Source organism: Mizuhopecten yessoensis, unplaced genomic scaffold (genome assembly GCF_002113885.1).
Source record: "Mizuhopecten yessoensis strain PY_sf001 unplaced genomic scaffold, ASM211388v2 scaffold6683, whole genome shotgun sequence".
Taxonomy (NCBI): domain Eukaryota; kingdom Metazoa; phylum Mollusca; class Bivalvia; order Pectinida; family Pectinidae; genus Mizuhopecten; species Mizuhopecten yessoensis.
Window position 1 is genome coordinate 87540 of NW_018406672.1, and position 20056 is coordinate 107595.

Here is a 20056-nt window from a genome sequence, read left to right on the forward strand (position 1 = left end):
TGACACACAAATGTACATGGTCATAAAACCACAGGACAGTTGGAATACAGTCTCAGAAAGTCTGGAAGCTTGTCTGACAGATATCAGTATCTGGATGAACGCCAACATGCTTAAACTTAATCAGGAAAAGACGGAACTAATCGTCTTTTCCCCAAAGTGTCAGCAAACAATGGCTATCCAGCTTAAGGTTGGTGCCAGAACTATTGAGACTGTTCCAGCTGTTAAAGACCTAGGGGTATACTTTGACAGTTCTCTGAACATGGAGAAACAATTGAACGCTATTACCAAATCCTGTTACTACCAGATCAGGAACATCGGCTGTATTCGGCAGTTTCTAACTGCAGATGCATGCAAGATTTTGGTGCATTCACTTGTTACCTTTCGGTTGGATTATGGTAACACCCTGTTCTGTGGTATATCCGATACAAGTCACAGTACAAAATTTTGGTAAACAGATACAAGGCACTGAATGGAATAGCTCCTCAGTACCTACAGTAGTGTGTAACCCTGTATCAGCCGTACGATCACTGCGGTCGGAATCAGAATCTTTATTTTGTGTCCCAAAATCTCGAACTGTGACCTACGGAAACAGTTGCTTTGGGAGGGTTTCGGCTACGTTGTGGAATAGCTTACCATCTGCTATTAGGAAGTCAAATACCCTGGACAAGTTCAAGAGCGACATAAAAACTCACCTCTTCACGTCTGCATTTTAGAATCTTTGCAAAGACGTCCTGTAAATACCACCCTTTTATTTGTTCAATTATGTGCACATTGTTTGTTAAATGTATGAAAGTGATTGCAAGCCTTTGTTGTTTGTTTTCACAATTATAACCATTACTATGATCCATATGTTGTAAAGCGCCTTAGAGTAATTTTACAAATTATATAGGGCGCTATATAAATGCTGTTTATTATTATTATTACGTAATAAGATTTATATATATCTTTTAAATGTCGCTGTGACTATTCTCCATAATCATGTTTATTGAAGATTTAAAAGAAACTGTGGTTACGTATACATGTAGCAAACACTAGTGAAAGCAAGTGTTTTTTTTATAAAAGCACTGGATAAAGTCTTGAGTGTAATCAGCCCAACAGAACTCAAAATATAAATAGTGCATTTTATAAACTGATTTTCTATTCATATAGTAACAGTGATAGAGACCTAACCTCCGGGCCTGGAAAGTTATCCCATGCAGGCACTTTCTTTGAGGAAGCACTGTATAAAGTCAAGAGTTTAATCAGCCCAGGAAAAATCAAGTAATTGTGCATTAGTGCATTAAACAGATTTTCTATTTATAGTGACCCATTGACCTTTGACCACTGGACCTGAAAAGTTATCCCAAGCAGGCACTTTCTTCCAGGAAGGACTCAATACAATCTGAGTGTAATCAGTTCAACAGAATTCGAAATACAGTGCACAAACTGATGTTCTATTTATAGTAAGTAACCTTGACCTTTGATATCAAAGGCTGAAAAGCTATCCAAAAGCTTAAGCAAACATTTTATTACACTGGATAAAGTCCATGTATGCACACACACAAGGTTCTACACTTAAAGTTGATAAGTTGACTCTAATTTTCATATGTTTTTTCTGTATGTTATTACCATCTCCATAACATATTGGATGAAGTTGCTAAGTGTTAAAATTGAATCAGTTGATGATTTTCGATATATAGCAACAGTGACGCTGGCCTTGACCTTGGAACCCTGAAACACAACAATGTCCGAAGTATACTCATACTTGACCTTTGCATAAAGTTTGACCACAATCCATGAACGAACGAAGTTGCTAAGTGTTTAAATTGAATCAGTTGTTGATTTTCTATATATAGCAACAGTGACCTTGGTCTGACCTTGGAACCCTGAAACAGAAGGGTATATCCATATTTGACCTATGTATAAAGTTTGACCAAAATCCGTGAAAGAATGAAGTTGCTAAGTTTTTAAATTGAATCAGTTGATGATTTTCTATATGTAGCAAGTGTGACATTGACCTTGACCTTGGATCCCTGAAGTACAACGGTTTATGAAGTATACTCATACTTGACCATTGTATAAAGTTTGACCAAAAACTGTCAAAGAAAGACGTTGCTAAGTGTTTACATTGAATCAGGATGCGACGCGACGGGACGGAACGGGACCCCGGACGCCGCACCAGGGCAAAAGCTCACTTGTCCTTGGCAGGTGACCTAAAAACAGATAGAAGGACAGACAGACGTAAAATCTGATTACTAAATATGTTCAAAGAGCTATAACTCCAAAAAAAAACATAACATGGACACTGGATTCTAACTCAAATTGTAATCCATTATACTTATATACTAAGTTGCAAATAATATGGAAAACAGTTAATTATGAGAATTTCCTATGTGCAAAAGGGCCATAACTCCAGTCAAAAATGGAATTTTAATACATGGTTCAAACTCTGTAATCTATTATGATAAATCCACAAACAAAGTTTCAAATTGATATGGCAAGCGGTAGCGAAATAAGTCAAAAAAAAAGTTTATTTTGATAATTTCCTATGTGCGAAGGGCCATAACTCTAGCAAAAAAAAGGAATATTAACACGGGGTTTGAACTCAAACTGTAATCCATTATGACAAAGCCACATATGAGGTAACAAAGTGGTAGGGGGAAAAACTCCGGGAAAACATTCATTATGAGATTTCTTATGTGCAAAGGGCCATTACTCCAGCAACAAATGAAATATTGACACAGGGTTTGGACTCTAACTGTAATCTATTATGATAAAGCCACATACGAAATGGCAAGCGGTAAGTAACAAAGTATGGCAAACAGTTAATTATGAGAACTTCTAATGTGTAAAGGGCCATACATGAAACTCCAGCAAAAAAATAAAATATTGGCACGTGGTTCGAACTTGATCTGTAATCTATTATGATTAAGCCACATACAACTGTATAAAGTTACAAATTGATATGGTAAATGGTGGCGAAAAAAAGTCTGGAAAACTTAAATGTGACTGCCGCCGCCAACGACAACGTGATATGACGGACAGACTGATCCTTAACTCTAGTGGAAAATTGTTTGAATCATGTAATCTTGAAAAAGAAAGTGAAGGGACATAACTCTTTATGTAGACTTAAATTTAGGTAATTTGTGCTGATCTGACAGATCTGTCAATTCAAGATCTATCTGTACACCAAATTCTAGAAGAATTACACATTATTATATGTTTCGCATGTCTGAAATTGTCTGAAATTGTGAGTATGGTAAGTTTTAAGCAAAACTTCAAAACTCTCAATAAAATTTCTGGATATTTTTTTCCAAAAACAACAGGAAGAAAATCTACATTTTAAAGAATGTGGTAGCTATGAGAGCACCCTATATATGTTATAAACATAAAAATATTGGTACCTTGCAAAACAATAAGCAAATTTCGCAAAACCACCAATTCTCAAAAATCACCTAAACATGACATATTTTATCTAAAAGGAAACTTGGAACTTATAGAAGTAGCAAACTATATCCGATATGTAACAGAAAGGAATGTGAGGAAATCGTGTGAGGGACACAACTCGCAGGAATATTATCCGAAGGAAGACAATCAATCAAAGCTGCACAAATACTTGGAGTACATAGCAAGTGTTCCTAGTTTAAAAAAGAGAGTATGAGTATTACTTGAAATAAATTTTAAATTAAATAAGAAATAATTCTCAGGGACGCCATCTAAATGAAAATTAATTGATTGATATAACAGTCGAGATGCATTAAAAATCCTCCCCACACGGAAAGTAAAACAAACATTACAGTAAAATGTTCAAACATGGCCTGCATGGTGTACAGTTTCACCTTTTGGCCTTTTGTAACTTTCAGCTTTCTTGGCGAATTTTGTGCATTTTTAAATATCTCCCATTCTCATCAGATGTATATGAAGTGCATAACAAATGAAAAAATAAAAAATATGAATGATAAACTGCCAGAACAAAATGTATAGGAAAGCAAACAAAGGGGCACAACTCTTCGAGCCCTTACTTTCTTCTATTTTTAGGATGCTTCTACACCAAAGTCAAATAACTTTGGCTACTTCAACTTCTGACAGGTCAATGACCCTTGATGAGACTTATTTAGCGGTCAAAAGTCGGACCAAAAAATACTGCAGTACAATTTTATGTCAACTTATGTATTAGTGGATTTGAACACCACTGTAAATATGAATGTTGAACAGAAATATTTTAACATTTAAGCGAACAATATTTTTGTTTTACAATCCTTTTAATAACAAATTTAGGGAATGAAGGGTTTAAATGTTGTTTGTTGATGTTTAGTGGATCGAAGAGATACATGTATAACTTTTTTTAAACACAGTTTTCTAAAAGATATGAATAAGGTTTCAGACTATTTTCGGTTATCAGCATTTTGTGTGGAAACTCCATGTATTGTAGTAGAAAAATGTCAACAAATAATATGAAGTGTTGTGCAGTTGATATAGAAAGTTAAATTCCTGCTATGTATTTGTAGTAAAGTTGTCAGGGAATCAGATATTTGGCAGACCTTTCTTATACATATGACTTAAAAGTGGTTGCAAGGATTTATAAAATCCCAAAAAACAAACTGATTCCTATCCCTTATACAGAGAACAGTGTGGAAATAAAGATGAACTGAAGGTATTGAAAATAACGTCAGGTAATTCGGGTAAAATGGACTTCCATCATGATTTTACATATTCATAATGTGTTTATACAGCCTCCCTTAAGAAAAGCACATTCCATACATGTTTTCAGCCTGTTTTTGTTGTCATTATCTGTCCAGCCTGTAACATCTCATCTTTGCTAGCCAAGCGTTCATTTTGTATTCACATATTCATGTATTCAACCCTAGCCGATTTAGCCTTGTTCTCTAAGCTTTCAAATTATTGAGCCTGGCACAGGGACTTGGCACGAATTACCATCCTATGGTCCACATATTTTGTTTATATCATACATTATATAATACACATATGTGAAATGAGGGTTAGAAATTAATACCAAGTCCCTGTGCATGTAAATAATAATGGCGGCGCCCAGTACCAGGTTGCCTTGTCGACTATGTCATGATTGATGTAAAAAAATAAAGGAGGACAATACTTAAAGAAATATTTTCTGTATATGATCAGTTGGTAGAGATAATTGGCCATATTCTAACTGTAAATGATAACCAAGGGAAATACATAGGCGACCAGTGCTGAAATTATCTTGAAAGTTTGAAGTTTTGCTAGCAAAGTGTCTATGCAAGGTGGCAGGGGAGGGAAATTAAACACAAGGCTAAATCTGCAAAGGTTGAATAGTACAAATTTAAATTATGAACCCTTGGCTATCGAAGATGGTGAGATAACGAGGTTCGATCGTAAAATACGATGTATTCAGCAGTAAGCTCCAGTGAAATTACACTATAAAGTCAGCATCAGTCCTGCGCTATCACAAGGAGACAAACATGACCATACCACAGACTCCAAAACACAAATTAATTATGCACAAACTCACCACACGCATGCATTTAGCAAATGGGGGAGGCCGTCTTTAAATACCGTGTATAGCTGTTGATAGGACGTACATTTAACAATAGTTAATCAAACCTGAAGTTTATTTTGACATAAAGGTCTTATTCATTTGGATAATTTTATGGAAATGATGACTTCTTATTTTAAACAAATGATTTGTTAATTTCAGTTTGCATGCACTGTATGAATGTTATTTTAATAACATTGTACCCATATGAATCCATGTGGTGCTTTATTTGAATTTAATACATTTGATGCTCTATTACCTGACCTGGAACGCATTCGTAGCCATTCCGAGACAATTACAATACTGTGGTATAACTGTATATATATTGTGTATATAGTTTAAGCGTCTACGAGACCAGCTGTTCTAACTTACAAACGTCCAGGTGACGAGAAAGAACATGAGAGGAATGTTTTTGACTTTTGACAGGAGCTGTAGGCAATTCACACTTTTCAATTTGTACTATTCTTCTTTTTGGATAACGACGCTTTAACTTGTAAGCGAAAAATACATCACTGGCGTCACAAGCATCATCAATACTAAAAGCGTCTTTTAATTTCAACGGCTACCAAACCTGTGCTCCTGGTAACAAATAAATGCTATGTCCCAATCACCCACCCTCTGGACTGGTTTTTAAGTAAGTTGTTTTAGTGCCAAATTTTGTACAGCATGATTATTTTGCCTCTTTATCTTAATCCTTCCAACATAGGTACATGTATCTTGTGATAAAATTTGTTGTTTACCTTACAATGTTACAATGATTTACCATTTATATATATATACATATAGAATAAAAACAATTTTTTCAGATCGTCCGCTAGGCCTTTCTGCCTTCTAGGGCTTCTTCAGGCGGATTGATGTTTATTTATCACCGTTGGTTACATAACGTCATCAATATTTGTATAGTCAACAAGTTTAGTGACGTCATAAATAAACAAGCATAGTGACGTCACAAACAATACCAAGACAAAGAAAACATCTGCATGCAATACATTGCAAAAATCATTGTGCATTCAGACCGAGGCGCAACAAAAGACGAAGGCGGAGAGTCTCAAAGAAAAAAACAAATAAACATTCTGTGAGTGAAGATAGCAAACTCAATTTGCTACCTAAAGTTATCAAAAGTTATAAAGATTTACTCACTGAAGAGATTGAAATTTTGAAAAAAGGTTGAAAATTTTGTTTTACACCTAAAGCAGATATCGACGATTTGAAAAACGATATTCAACAATTTTGTCGTAAATTAAGATTAGTAGAAAAATACAGTGGTACACAAGACAATGATGACCCACCATTAGTCAAAAATAAGTCGAAATGGAATCCGCCAAAATGTGCTGACATTTTTTTAGAGAAATCAGATTTAAAAACGTATCCATTATGTAAGAATAAGATTAAAAATAATTTATCATATAAGCAACATAAAGCTTTAGAAAAATTAATGAGTGATAAGTCTATTGTGATAAAGGAGGCAGACAAAGGCGGTATGGTTGTAGTTATGGATGCTCAGTATTATTATGATAAGATTATAGAAATGTTATTAGATAATGAATTCTATAAAGAAATTCCCTCTGACACAGATGCAGAAACTATAAATTATATTACGAATCTTGTGAAAAAGCATAGAGAACATTTTAAAGATAAGGAAATAGAATATCTTACAGACTTTGTATATCGCTCAAGTTATTTTTATGGTCTTCCAAAGATACACAAAAGTGAGTTAATTTCAAAAGCTATCAAAGAGCAAGGTGATGAATACATTTGCCTAAAATCTCCCAACGATCTAAAATTCAGACCTACAGTTGGTGGTCCGGAAAGCGTTACTCAACGTTTAAGTCATTTTTTAGACTTGCTTCTGAAACCTCTATGTACGGAGGTAAAGTGTTTTATACGTGATGATATAGATTTTTTGTCTCATTTGCCGAATCAAGTTAAGGAGGATTGTAAACTTGTAAATTTTGATGTAATAAGCTTGTATACCAATATTCCACATAATTTGGGAATTGAGGCCATTAGCTATTGGTTGAATAAATGTCCTGGAAAAGTAGATTCTAGATTTGATAAACAATTCATTGTTGAAGCATTAAAAATTGTATTGGAAAACAATACGTTTTGTTTTAATGTACTGCAATGGGAACAAAGGTGGCCCCTACCTATGCGACGCTTGTCCTCGGGTATTTAGAAGATAAACTTTATACAAATGTTAAAAACACATTTAGTGTTACTTTTGCAAATTAATTTAAAGACAACTTTTTGATTGCTTTATTATTTGGCCTCCAGGTGAGAATCTTCTGGAATTTTTCAATATGCTAAATGCCTTGCATGCCGATTTGAATTACACAATGGAGTTAAGTGAAAAAGGAATACCTTTCTTGGATATTTTTGTAGAAATTAAAGGACAAAATATTGTTAGCGATATATATTGTAAACCTACAGATTCTCACAATTATTTGGATTTCTTTTCAAATCATGCTAAACACATTAAGCTTAACATTCCATATGGTTTAGCATCGAAATTAGTCACGTTTGTTAGCGATAAAAAAAATATTAGAAGATAGATTGGACGATTTGAAACTTTATCTTAAAAGCAAACGTTATCCTGCTGAAGTGGTCCTCAACGCCATACAAAGAGCTAAAGAGAAAGGCCCTGTCAGTGTTAATTTAGAAAGGGCTAACACCAAAGATGCTGATATCATACCATTTGTTACTACTTACAATCCAAATAATTGTAATGTGTTTTTTTTTAAAGTTAGCAAACATATGCATCAATGTTCTAAAGATGATTTTCATGTGTTAACTATTTACAAACTGAATAGCGACGATGTAGTTTCAAGAGATATTAAAGAAAATATGTTTATAAAAGTCCCCAAACCCAGCCTGAATGCACAATGATTTTTGCAATGTATTGTATGTAGATGTTTTCTTTGTCTTGGTATTGTTTGTGACGTCACTATGCTTGTTTATTTATGACGTCACTAAAATTGTTGACTATACAAATATTGATGACGTCATGTAACCAACGGTGATAAATAAACATCAATCCGCCTGAAGAAGCCCTAGAAGGCAGAAAGGCCTAGCGGACGATCTGAAAAATTTGTTTTTATTCTATATTTTCCTTCGCAAGGACTTATTTATTTATTATCTACTATATACATATATATATATATGTTTGTCGATATACATGCTCCTGAGAGCTTATGTAAACTATGACATTTATTCAACGTAAAATAATGATTCTTGTACATGTATCTTGTATTTTGAAGTAACATGCAACTATGCTTTTATCCGATAAGTTTAAGATAAAAAAAACACACACAAGCTTTTACTCACGAACTTTTGCTCGAATGCGCCTATATATAATCTTCGGCACGATGAAGGACACAAGTTAAGGTATACTGTTGATGCCGACATGTACAAATGTATGTAAACTGCAAAACGAAAGTAGGTCTGCGCGATCGGAAACATTTAATGCTGATATTTTCGCATAAATGTCAGTGAGTACTTGATGTGATAGCAATGGATTAAACGAGTGTTACCCTGTGTTGTATTCTAGCACATCAGTGTCTCAATACATACGGTATTAATCTGTTAATATTCGATAAACGTCTGATTATCATTACTGTCCTGATTATGTTGTGAGGTATTTCTGGGTCACGTTCTCGTATCTAGTGGGCTTCCGGTTACGTCATAAAATGCAATTTTTCAATTCACAAAATCTTGATATTTATTTATTTATTCAAACGCGCATCAGCTCGAGATTAGGCCCTGTTTACAAAATGGCGACTGAGAGTAGCAAGGCGGATTAAATTGGAACTTCAATTGTGAATATTTCGGCAAGTAAACAAAGCCCATGTGGTCTGTCCATCTAATTTAGTCAAGATGTTCTCAGACCAGTCGTTGGTTAGTCGCTAGGGTCATTCACAAAAAAATAGTATTATTATATAAACTTATTGTAATCATTGTAAGTATAAGGAACACAAGGATTTTGTCTTAGTGATATGCATTATGTAAGTATGTGCGTAACAAATAAACTAAACTCGTTTAATATGTGTGGCGGGTATAGGAGACATGCAATACATTAAATAGTTATATTACCCCTAAAGTTAATACAAACACAAACATTCCATACCTATTCCCCCCTACTCTGCCTTCCCCAACCAATTGACAGGTCATTACGCATCTGTCTACGTATTTGTTTTAAAAAATACGAAACCATTACCCTTTGAAATTTGAAAGTGAAAACTGTTCTGAACCTGCCATTTGGCAAGCAAAATCACTGTTTTGAAAACAAGCGAAGAAAATACGACAGTTCAGTTAGAATGAAATATGACAAAATAGTTCTACAAAACTTGCCCGTAAAAGACAGGAATATATCCGTGAAATTATTAACGTCATCAATCTCTATTGTGACGTCATTAATGTCATCGTTGTCAAAAGTTTATTTACTTTTCAAAGAACTGTTCGAAATAACCAAAAAAAGCGTAAATACTCTATCAAAATGAATATGGTGTTATGGTCCTATAACACACATTTCCATTGCTGACAAACTTATAAAAAGCCCTCCCGGGCTTAATTAAGTTAATCATCGTCTACAGTGTGTGTTATATCACCCATAACAACATTTGCTAAAGCATTCATAACTGAAATATATCTACCACAGTCTATACAAATTGGCATGTTAGAATCAGGTGGACACATTATCCTACCCGTAGGTTGTCCACAATCAAACATGTGCTACGACACGCAATCAATACCATACAAAAATGGGAATATTACTTTTGATTTTTTATTTCATGGTCGGTGCATGTTTTTTACTTTGATAATCGTGTACCGTTAATTGCCTTTGGAATTGTAAGCGACACAAGATATGCGATGTAAAATTTATACCCGTTTGTGACAGGGATTGTTTGGATTTTGCGATACTGTATATACCAGCTATGTATATTGCCTGTCTATTGGCACGATTCATTCACATGTCTATCTGTCCTGCATGACTATTATCGTCCTTGACATTTCATATATGTTACCTCTTGTACATTCCCTGAAAGCTCTGGAATATGTCGTGACAATATCAGAAGCTATATTCGCGCCAACTTTTATGGGTGATACAAATAGAACAGTTTGATTGGACTGAAAAACAACTGAAAAAATATTCTCGTGGAAGAGTAAGAGTTAATTTGATTGGCTTTCAATTTGACTGTCGCTCTTCTGCATTCTTTAAGATAGGGCGAGTATCAAAACGCTAATCGGGTGCAGAAAGTAAATGTCACTCATTTAATTTCAAATGTGGATTAGAATACGCCTGCACGCGCCATATGTGTACCATACGCGCCATAGTTACCTTTATGCCGATATCTTTTCGTGTATGTGTATGAAATAATTCTGTCTTGTTTTAAATGAAGAAAAGGCTAGAATGACAAACGGACAATGATTGGTTTGAAACTACTTATAACTATTTACGTTCTGTAGAATATATATGTAGGGGCCTATCTATGACTATTTTATAACATACCTCACCATGAACTCTCGACCGTTATTAACCCTCACGCCTTCGATGCGGGCTAATGCAGAACCTTCTGGATATAACAGTGGGTAAAGAAAATATCATCATTATCATTATTATAACCTTAACCACCCAGTTATGAACTACTTTTACATTTTCCCTACCTCGCATTACCTGTTTTTAACATCTACATATTATCGCTAATATTTAGCTCATTGTTACATAAAAAAAGTGCTGACAAAAGCCGTATCCCAAACATTAAATCGATAAAATTAGAATTAAATTTGAACAGAGGTTTAAAGACCCCGAGAAAAAGCACCAAGATAACATGACCACGTGATCCGGAGGGTAAGCATTTTCATCGACATAACTCATCACGTAATTATAGGTCAAATTCAATTTAAGTGTATGTATGTATAGCGACAGACCAGTGACAACTATTTCTTTGTCTTTAATAATGCAATACTCTTTTGATTCAGGGGAATATATTAATTATCTGTACTCCAGCTGAGAAAATAATGAGATCGCTTGGCAACGTCATTCAAAGTATTGTTAAGACGGACAGCAAATGGAAAGGGGGACACAAAAAAAATATGGTCTTCAAAAGACAACCTGACGCAAGACAACAACTGCAGAGCTAGAGAAATTGCAGGTAATGTGATATGAGACACAGCATGTAGCTCAATACAGCTTGACATGGAGGAAGATTGTTACAACAGTATTTCCTACCGGATTAAAGAGGAAGCTAGGCTGATCATGTTGATCAACATTTGAAATCATTCTTCCTTTCTCCATGCTGCCCTCCCTGTATAATTATGTCGATTAAATCACTCTTTTGACCGTTATAAATCAATCTGATATTAATGTAATTGAATTGATTTCATCGTTAATAATAAAAAGGTAATTGATTTTGTATTTAGTCATATATCTTAACATTGTTACTATGATGATTGGGATCTTGCATTAGTGTAACAGCAAGAAATCCCAACAGCATACTATTCACACGTATTATTTTGATGTATAACTTTTTTTTCTATCACATGTAAGTGCTACATTGGAATATGATTCGTTTGAAAGAAAACTTACTGGTTTGATATGATTAAGAACTGGACTCGATAATGCAATATCCACACCTTACTCAAACCGCTTAGCGGTTAATTCTAAGTGCCCTTGGTATTCGGTCTATACATCGATAGACAAATTAATTATCTATTTATTTTATGGTTTAACTTTAAAACTAGAAAAGAAAATTTCTAAACCACAAAATATGTGTATTTTTATTCACAACAGCAAAAATATTTTAATGAATGGCGCATTTGATGACCAATCGTGCATTAAATCGTGTAAAGGATAAAATACTAGTCACCATTCTTTTTTTTAAAGATATACTTTATCAATTGAATTTTTGAATCTGTGTTAACAGCTATGAACTCATCAACAAGAAATCACGCTGTTTAATTTAAAAAGGGTGCTGAAATAAAATAAAATACACAGCACACTGTCTTCGTGCCACTGCAATACAGGCGACGTATGACTGTGGTTTGAATCAAGTCGAGTCGACAATTTTTTTTTTTTCATTTTTCCGAATGAAATATTCAAATCGTGACCATAACTGTTAATAGGATGTTAACACAAACAAAAAACCAAACGAATATATACATTTTTAACCAAAAACTTATTGTAAAACACGTCTAAAGTAGATTCATCCATGAGTGGATGTGTATTTCGATTGCCTATAATTAATTATATATACTGTAAAATCATACATTTTTCGTGGATAACAAAAATCCACGAGATTAAATCCCCACGAGAACATGGTATGATATAGATAGAAGAAAATCAAAAATCAGTGAAATATTATGTCCTTGAAACAGGCAAGTATATGAAAACCACGAAATTATAAACCCACGAAAATAAATGATTCTACAGTTGACCAAAACTCGTGAAAGTTGTTTTGAATACTGATAGAGAATATGGTAAAGATCATAACTAATATACGCCATAGCAGCACAACTGTGATATGGAAAAGATAGGTATTAATTCCATGAAGTTATATCACTTTTGTTCAGGATTGTCAACACAACACACATTTACAAAAATAATGTACGTTTCGACTACTACATGTTGTTTATAGTTATTTCTGTAATATCACTAGGAACAATCAGGATTTATTTTAAAATTTGATAATGTCTACAACTGTTTTGGGTGGTTTTCTGGTAGATATATAGATTTGTTTTTACGAAGGTTGCCTTGAAATAGTATTGAACTAAATGATGATTTACTGTCTTCATCTGTCTCGTTTAGTCACCAAGGCAAATCTTCCTTCCTCTTTCCAAATAACCCAAGTAAATATTTTCTATTCCTTTTTGTAACAATAAGAAATGCTCGTTGTTAAAATATTATTTATCATATCTTTGTTTGCTTTAATGTTAAGATTTTAAATCAAACATAAATATAAATGTTTGGTACAAATATTGATCAGTAGCTTGTATGTCCATTGCCTATATCGCCCAACACGTCATTGCTTCCAGTCAGCGGAAGTCTATAGCATATACATCTTCATCAGTTTGTTTTCGTTTTGTCAAGTTGAACATACTATATACACGTAGACATTCCGCAATCATGAATGTACTACGGCTAAACACTAATGCTCTGCCCAACGAAATGAGCAGGTGGGAATACTATTGTATATTCTTCTATTTCATGGTCGGTGGGTGCTTTCTTATCTGGATCATGGTTTTTGTCTCTGTTATCCTCCTGAGACATCAAATCGACAATAAGACGTACTATTCATTATTTATATGTGTATGTGAAATTGTTTTTTCATAAGCCAGACTGCCAGTTGTAAATTTCCTGTTTACCGGCAACATGTATAGCATAGCAGGACGTATAATAGCTGCCTTACACGCGCCATATATATATATAGCCATATCTGCATTGTGTGCGCCCTACTCGTTCAAGTATTGAATTTATTTCACGTATTATCATAACGTAGGTTTAAGTAAAGTCAAATGTGCTTCCCAACTACTTTGGGTATTCGCTTATTTCGTGCATACTGGCTGCACTTTTTACCACAATTATCAAATCTAGATGTCAAAGGTATAATAGGCTTTGATAAATTGAGTCCTCTCAATTCCTTTTTGGACTTTAAGGTACACATTATATAACATACCTATTTACATTGTACATATAGTGCATCATAAAAGCTTTTCTATGAGCTTACTACTTCTGTTAGGGTTCACATGAAAACTAGTAGGTACATCGACCGTCTTGGTGCATTCTACGTATATTCTGACTTGAAGATTTCTTTCCTTGTACTTAAATACCACCGATGAGTCCAAACATGTTGAAATGATAATATTGGACTCTACATATTTTACTTTGAATAGCTTTTTGTATTAACACATAATGTTTGTTTGATTTCTTATGTGTATACGTCATTTAAAAGGTTAATTGTATATTCCTTCCAATGATATGTGAACATTAATTAAAAGCCATATTGAAATGCATTTCCCTTCCTTCTTATTTCAGAAAATAGATGATTCAACTTATAATGAATTCTAAACCTGACAATATCTAGCAGAACTAACGTATCTATATAGAAACATCAAATTGCATGATCGAACTGATAAAGAATTACGTATGTCTACAAGCCAGTTTCCATATATATATTATTCATCATTGAGGCACGCATGCAGGAGGTTTGTGGGATGGATGATAATAACCATTTGTCATTAAATTGTATGCTTACATGATTTCAAAAGATAGAAATGACAATGTGTTAAGACTGTTGGGGCAACATCAAAACATATGGAAACAAATACTCTTTTACCTTGACAAAAAATACTCTGACGCGCGTACCACGCATAAATAATCATTTATCATTCGCTCAATAATAACACATGGTGTAACACAGAAGTATTGACTGCATTCAGAGGGCGTGTAATTCGGAGGTCGTGCTGACGTTTTGCAGTGTTCTAAAAATATGTGAGATTAACATATCAGTGATATTAAACAGCCTTTCATATGATAATCAAACAATATGGTTGTTTTACCTACAAACAAAAGCTCAGATAGAGAACCACCTAGACAATATTAGATGTTAACATTTAAGATCCTCATAACTACTGCTATGAAAAGTTGTCTTTGTACAATTACTTCCAAACTCCTTGTCTGTAATGGGCTTAATACCTGGGTCCTCTTTACCACTATCTAAAGTTGTGAGCTTTCATTAACTTAAAATTGGAAAATAATAAAAATAGTAATAATTCGAGGTTATTATATACCGCTTTATGACAACCTAGTTCGAAGGTCGTCTCACAGCGGTTTACAAATTATTTTTCTTTGTGATAGGGCCTTTGCAACCAGTTAATATATTTTTTAATTCCCTGGGGAGCATACAGCCGGTGCTCACAGCTAGCATTTAACAATTCTAGCACTGCCAAACCACGTACTCATTTAAAACTGAGTAGAATGGGAAAATCGGAGTAAAGTATCCTGTTCATAGATACAACACAGTGCCGTGGCGTGACTAAAACACGCAACCCTTCGGTAAGAAGCCCGGCGTTCTATTTACTAGACTTCTGTGTATATTATGCCAAAGGTTTTTGATACGAAGACATTTCAGAAATAATCGGTACAAGATTTAATTTTAAGATAATGCGACAGCTGGACTGGTTTAAATATAAATAAAATAATGTGGCTCTGGTTAGTAATAAAATAGGTTATGACCATATCATTGACGGAATCTTATTAAGGATCCCGCAGGATGATGACCAGAGCCCTGAGAATATATAAGACGTTTGTGATCATGGGCGTTCCTGGTTCATACGTTTGCTACATGTAATCCTACAATGTACATTGTGGCGCGTTAAGATGTCGTTCTATTCGTCTTGTCTTTTCTCGTCTGAAACTTTAGCTTTTCCTTCAGGTCAAGATCACTGACAGTTTCTAACAAAATCCTAGTTCAGAGTCAAAACTAAATAAAAAAAGGGGAAATAAGGAGATACATTTACATTTGTGTTGCAGTCCCTTTAGATAACAGTATCAACTCAAAATGTCGTTATGATTGAATAAAAGCAAGTGTGTAGTAATATTAACAGTACGACATGTACCGTTATATGACCTATGACCTCACTATGTAAACAACAGTCTACCCCCATTCACCACGGTTTTAAAACATAAAGATATACTTTATGAATTGAATTTTTAAATCTGTGTTAACACCTATGAACTTGTCAACAAGAAATCACACTGTTTAATTAAATAAGGGTGCTGAAATAAGATAAAATACACAGCACACTGTCTTCGTGCCGCTGCAGTACAGGCGCCGTATGCCTGTGGTTTGAATCATGGCACATCATGTTTATGTCGGGTCATCGAAGTGAGTCTGCTATGAGATTCTAAAACAGGTCCTTTTCAACAAAACAGGTGAAGCAGATCAAATCTTCCCGGCTCGTCGGCCGGTCCCCTTAGCAACAGTAGCACATGCCGAATGCTCCAACAATGAGCTAGTCCCGACAGTCGGTCGACAAAATAATTCAGTTAACAGCAATTAAATCGTCATCTGGTTTTTTAAAGCCAAAAGTGAGGTGCTGTCAAGGAAGGCGCTATGAAATTAAAGGTAGTTAGAAGTAGAGAGAAAGATAAAGATCCCAAATATTGCAATGGGCGCAGCAGTTTTATTTTGATCGCTTTTGTGTCCCCAAATAGAGGACACCAACGCAAAACCCTAACTCCCCTAAGGGGGAGCTTAGCTTCGCACTACCGTTGTTTATCGGGCAGCTATTTTCGCAATCAATGATACTTTGCTCACTAGTTATAACTTTAAAAAAAAATGTTACATATTAAGATCTACTGTCAACCAATGATTGTTAAACATGCTGGTGCTTGGGGCGTTATGGGGCATTTTTGGCCTCATAAAAAGTAAAATAAAATAACATCAGTCGATCAAGTGGGGCTATCTTTCTTGGTTCAAATTTTTCCAATGCGCATGCGTAGATGCCTTACCATAGCAACGAAATTGCAATGCCATACAGAAATAGCCAAAATATGGTGTGTTTTGACAGTTAGCAAGCAGAAACTAAAGCCTCCGTATGTTACACAAAAAAAATACTTTCTTCGAATGAAAACTATTATGATGATGCTTAAGCATGTGAAATATTTTTGTTGCATGGGGAGGCTTTCACAAATTGAATAGTGTTTATCTAATTCCTTCAAAATAGCTTATTTTCAACCAAATAGCGCAAATACCGAATAACAGACGATATTCACGGGTTTATGTCTCTCTTTGTAATGCCAAATCTCCTTAACCAGTTTTCGAACGAATTTGAAATCTCATATTTGCACACTTCATTTATTTCAAATGACGAATAAAAAGACTAGTTCACAATCCCCGATGAATCCGAAAATGACCTTTAACGCCCAAAGTTCTTTAATGATTAAAAATATGCAAAGTGGAACAATTTGTTCATTGCACAACTGCGTATTTTGTCACCATTTCCAACACATCATCTTTCACGCGAAAAAAAGACTGTTAAATTAATGTTGTTTTCAGGACGGTGTATTGCTTTCATACGTGAAAAAAACTAGTTTTTCTTAAATGATAAAAGTGAATGTAATAGAACGTAAATATAGGGTTGGAAATAGTTTTTTAACATTGATTAGGGTATACAACTACTATAAGTTCTGTTTCAATGTATTCCATGTTACGCGTTAAATAAAAACAAAAAAAGAACAATCACATTGGCCAAAACAAAACAAAAAACAAAAAAAATAACAATTCAAGTGTCTCTCTCATGACACACCTACAGGTTATCTAAATCTGTTCTACTTCAAGTGTCTATCAAGACACACCTACAGTCTACCTACAGCTCGTATAGTTCAAATGTCTCTCATGACACACCTACAGTTAACCTACAGCTGTTATACTTCAGATGCCTCTCATGACACACCTACAGCTGTTATACTTCAAGTGTCTCTCAAGACACACATACAGTCTACCTACAGCTGTTATACTGCAGGTGCCTCTCATGTCACACCTACTGTCTACCTACAGCTGTTATACTCCAGGTGTCTCTCAAGACACACATACAAGTTACCTATAACTGTTATACTTCAGGTGTCTTTCATGACACACCTACAGTCTACATACAGCTGTTATACTTCAAGTGTCTTTCATGACACACCTACAGTCTACTGTACCTACAGCTGTTATACTTCAAGTGTCTCTCAAGACACACATACAGTCTACCTACAGCTGTTATACTACAGGTGCCTTTCATGACACACCTACAGTCTACCTACAGCTGTTATACTTCAGGTGCCTCTTATGACACACCTTATAGTCTACCAACAGCTCGTGTAATTCAAGTGTCTCTCTCATGACACACCTACAGTCTACATACAGCTCGTATGATTCAAGTGTCTCTCTCATGACACACCTACAGCTGTTTTACTTCAAGTGTCTATCAAGACACACATACAGTCTACCTACAGCTGTTATACTTCAGGTGCCTATCATGACACACCTACAGATTACCTACAGCTCGTATATTTCAGGTGCCTATCATGACATACCTACAGTCTACCTACAGCTGTTATACTTCAGGTACCGCTCATGACACAACTACAGTTGTTTTACTTCAAGTGCCTCTCAAGACACACCTACAGGTTACCTACTGCTGTTATACTTCAAGTGTCCCTCATGACATACCTACAGTCTACCGACAGCTGTTATACTTCAGGTACCTCTCATGACACACCTACAGTCTACTTACAGCTGTTATACTTCAGGTGCCTTTCATGACACACCTACAGTCTACCTACAGTTGTTATACTTCAGGTGCCTTTCATGACACACCTACAGTCTACCTACAGCTGTTATACTTCCAGTGTCGCTCTTGACATACCCACAGTTTATTATTATATTTCCAAGGTCTCTGCTAAAAATCCTACCGTTTATCTAAAGTTGTAATACTTGCTATATCCTACCTAGTCATACGTATCATTTTACCTAAAGCTGGTATATTTTCAAAGCATTGCTGAAGGCACTTCTACTTTGCGTTCATGTGTTATGACCATTAGATGTCATACCCAGTGAATGGCTACGTTAACTGTTTCCGTAGTAACGAAACTCTTATAAAGTATCAAATATTTAATGAATAGTAACAGATTGACCTCATTCTTTCTTTTCTGGACGATTGCCATATTTCTAAACGCATGCAGTCTACTATACAATTGACAGTACCCTGCAAGGTCATTTTTAGAAGAATTTACTTTTCAATTCAACCTATGCTTTGGAATTGCTATTCGAAGGTAGTTTCATAGTGTGTCAACTGATATAGAAAAGTGACAACAATCGTTTTCTTATTGCGTTGTATAGTTTAAATGGTCAAGTGTGCTTACATCTTCATGCACACCGATGTGTTATAAACGCTCTCATTATATACAGTAGTGTACATTGTGTATTCATATATCAGATTCTTATGTTTAAATAACTAACTATTAAATGTTATGGTTTTTCATTTGAATTATTTTTTTAATAATATTGACTTCGTGATTATGTTAGATGCTACATTACTATTAAAACATGTCACAGATATTTTTACAAGCATTTTGAAGTTCTTTAAATACGTATACATGTAGATTACTAATAAAAATGGAATAAAATCATACCTACTTGGTGACGTGTTCAAATGTCCTCAACAAATTCGTTTAGGTATCCCGTTTACAACAACGTTAAACATGCGGGGAGTTTGCAACATTGTCGGATCGCCATGAACCTTCTGTTTCTAGTTTCAGTTGGTTGTAGTCGCGGTCAAATGAGTCAGGTACACAGACGATGTAGAGAGCACACAAAACAGAACTTGCTGTTACGGTACCTGTGAAAGATCAATAACCAGTTAATTATTAACATGCATATGAAAGCAACAACAATGATGACCGCCGATCCGGGCACATATATAAAAGGGGATAAATTAAAATGTTCATGATTTGGTTGGTGTGGCGTCACGCATGGGATTCGACCAGGGCCGTTTTCGTTTAAA

General features: G+C 34.8%; 1 protein-coding gene across 1 annotated transcript in view; it reads right to left on the reverse strand.

The window, feature by feature from the left end:
- The window catches only part of LOC110452402 (snaclec coagulation factor IX/factor X-binding protein subunit B3-like), a 29018-nt gene extending 9257 nt beyond the window's left edge, over positions 1 to 19761 (reverse strand). The window contains exon 1 of the mRNA XM_021500903.1: positions 19686 to 19761. The gene's annotated coding sequence lies outside the window, so the exon portion shown is untranslated. The remainder of the gene's footprint in view (positions 1 to 19685) is intronic.
- Between the last annotated feature and the right edge of the window lie 295 nt (positions 19762 to 20056).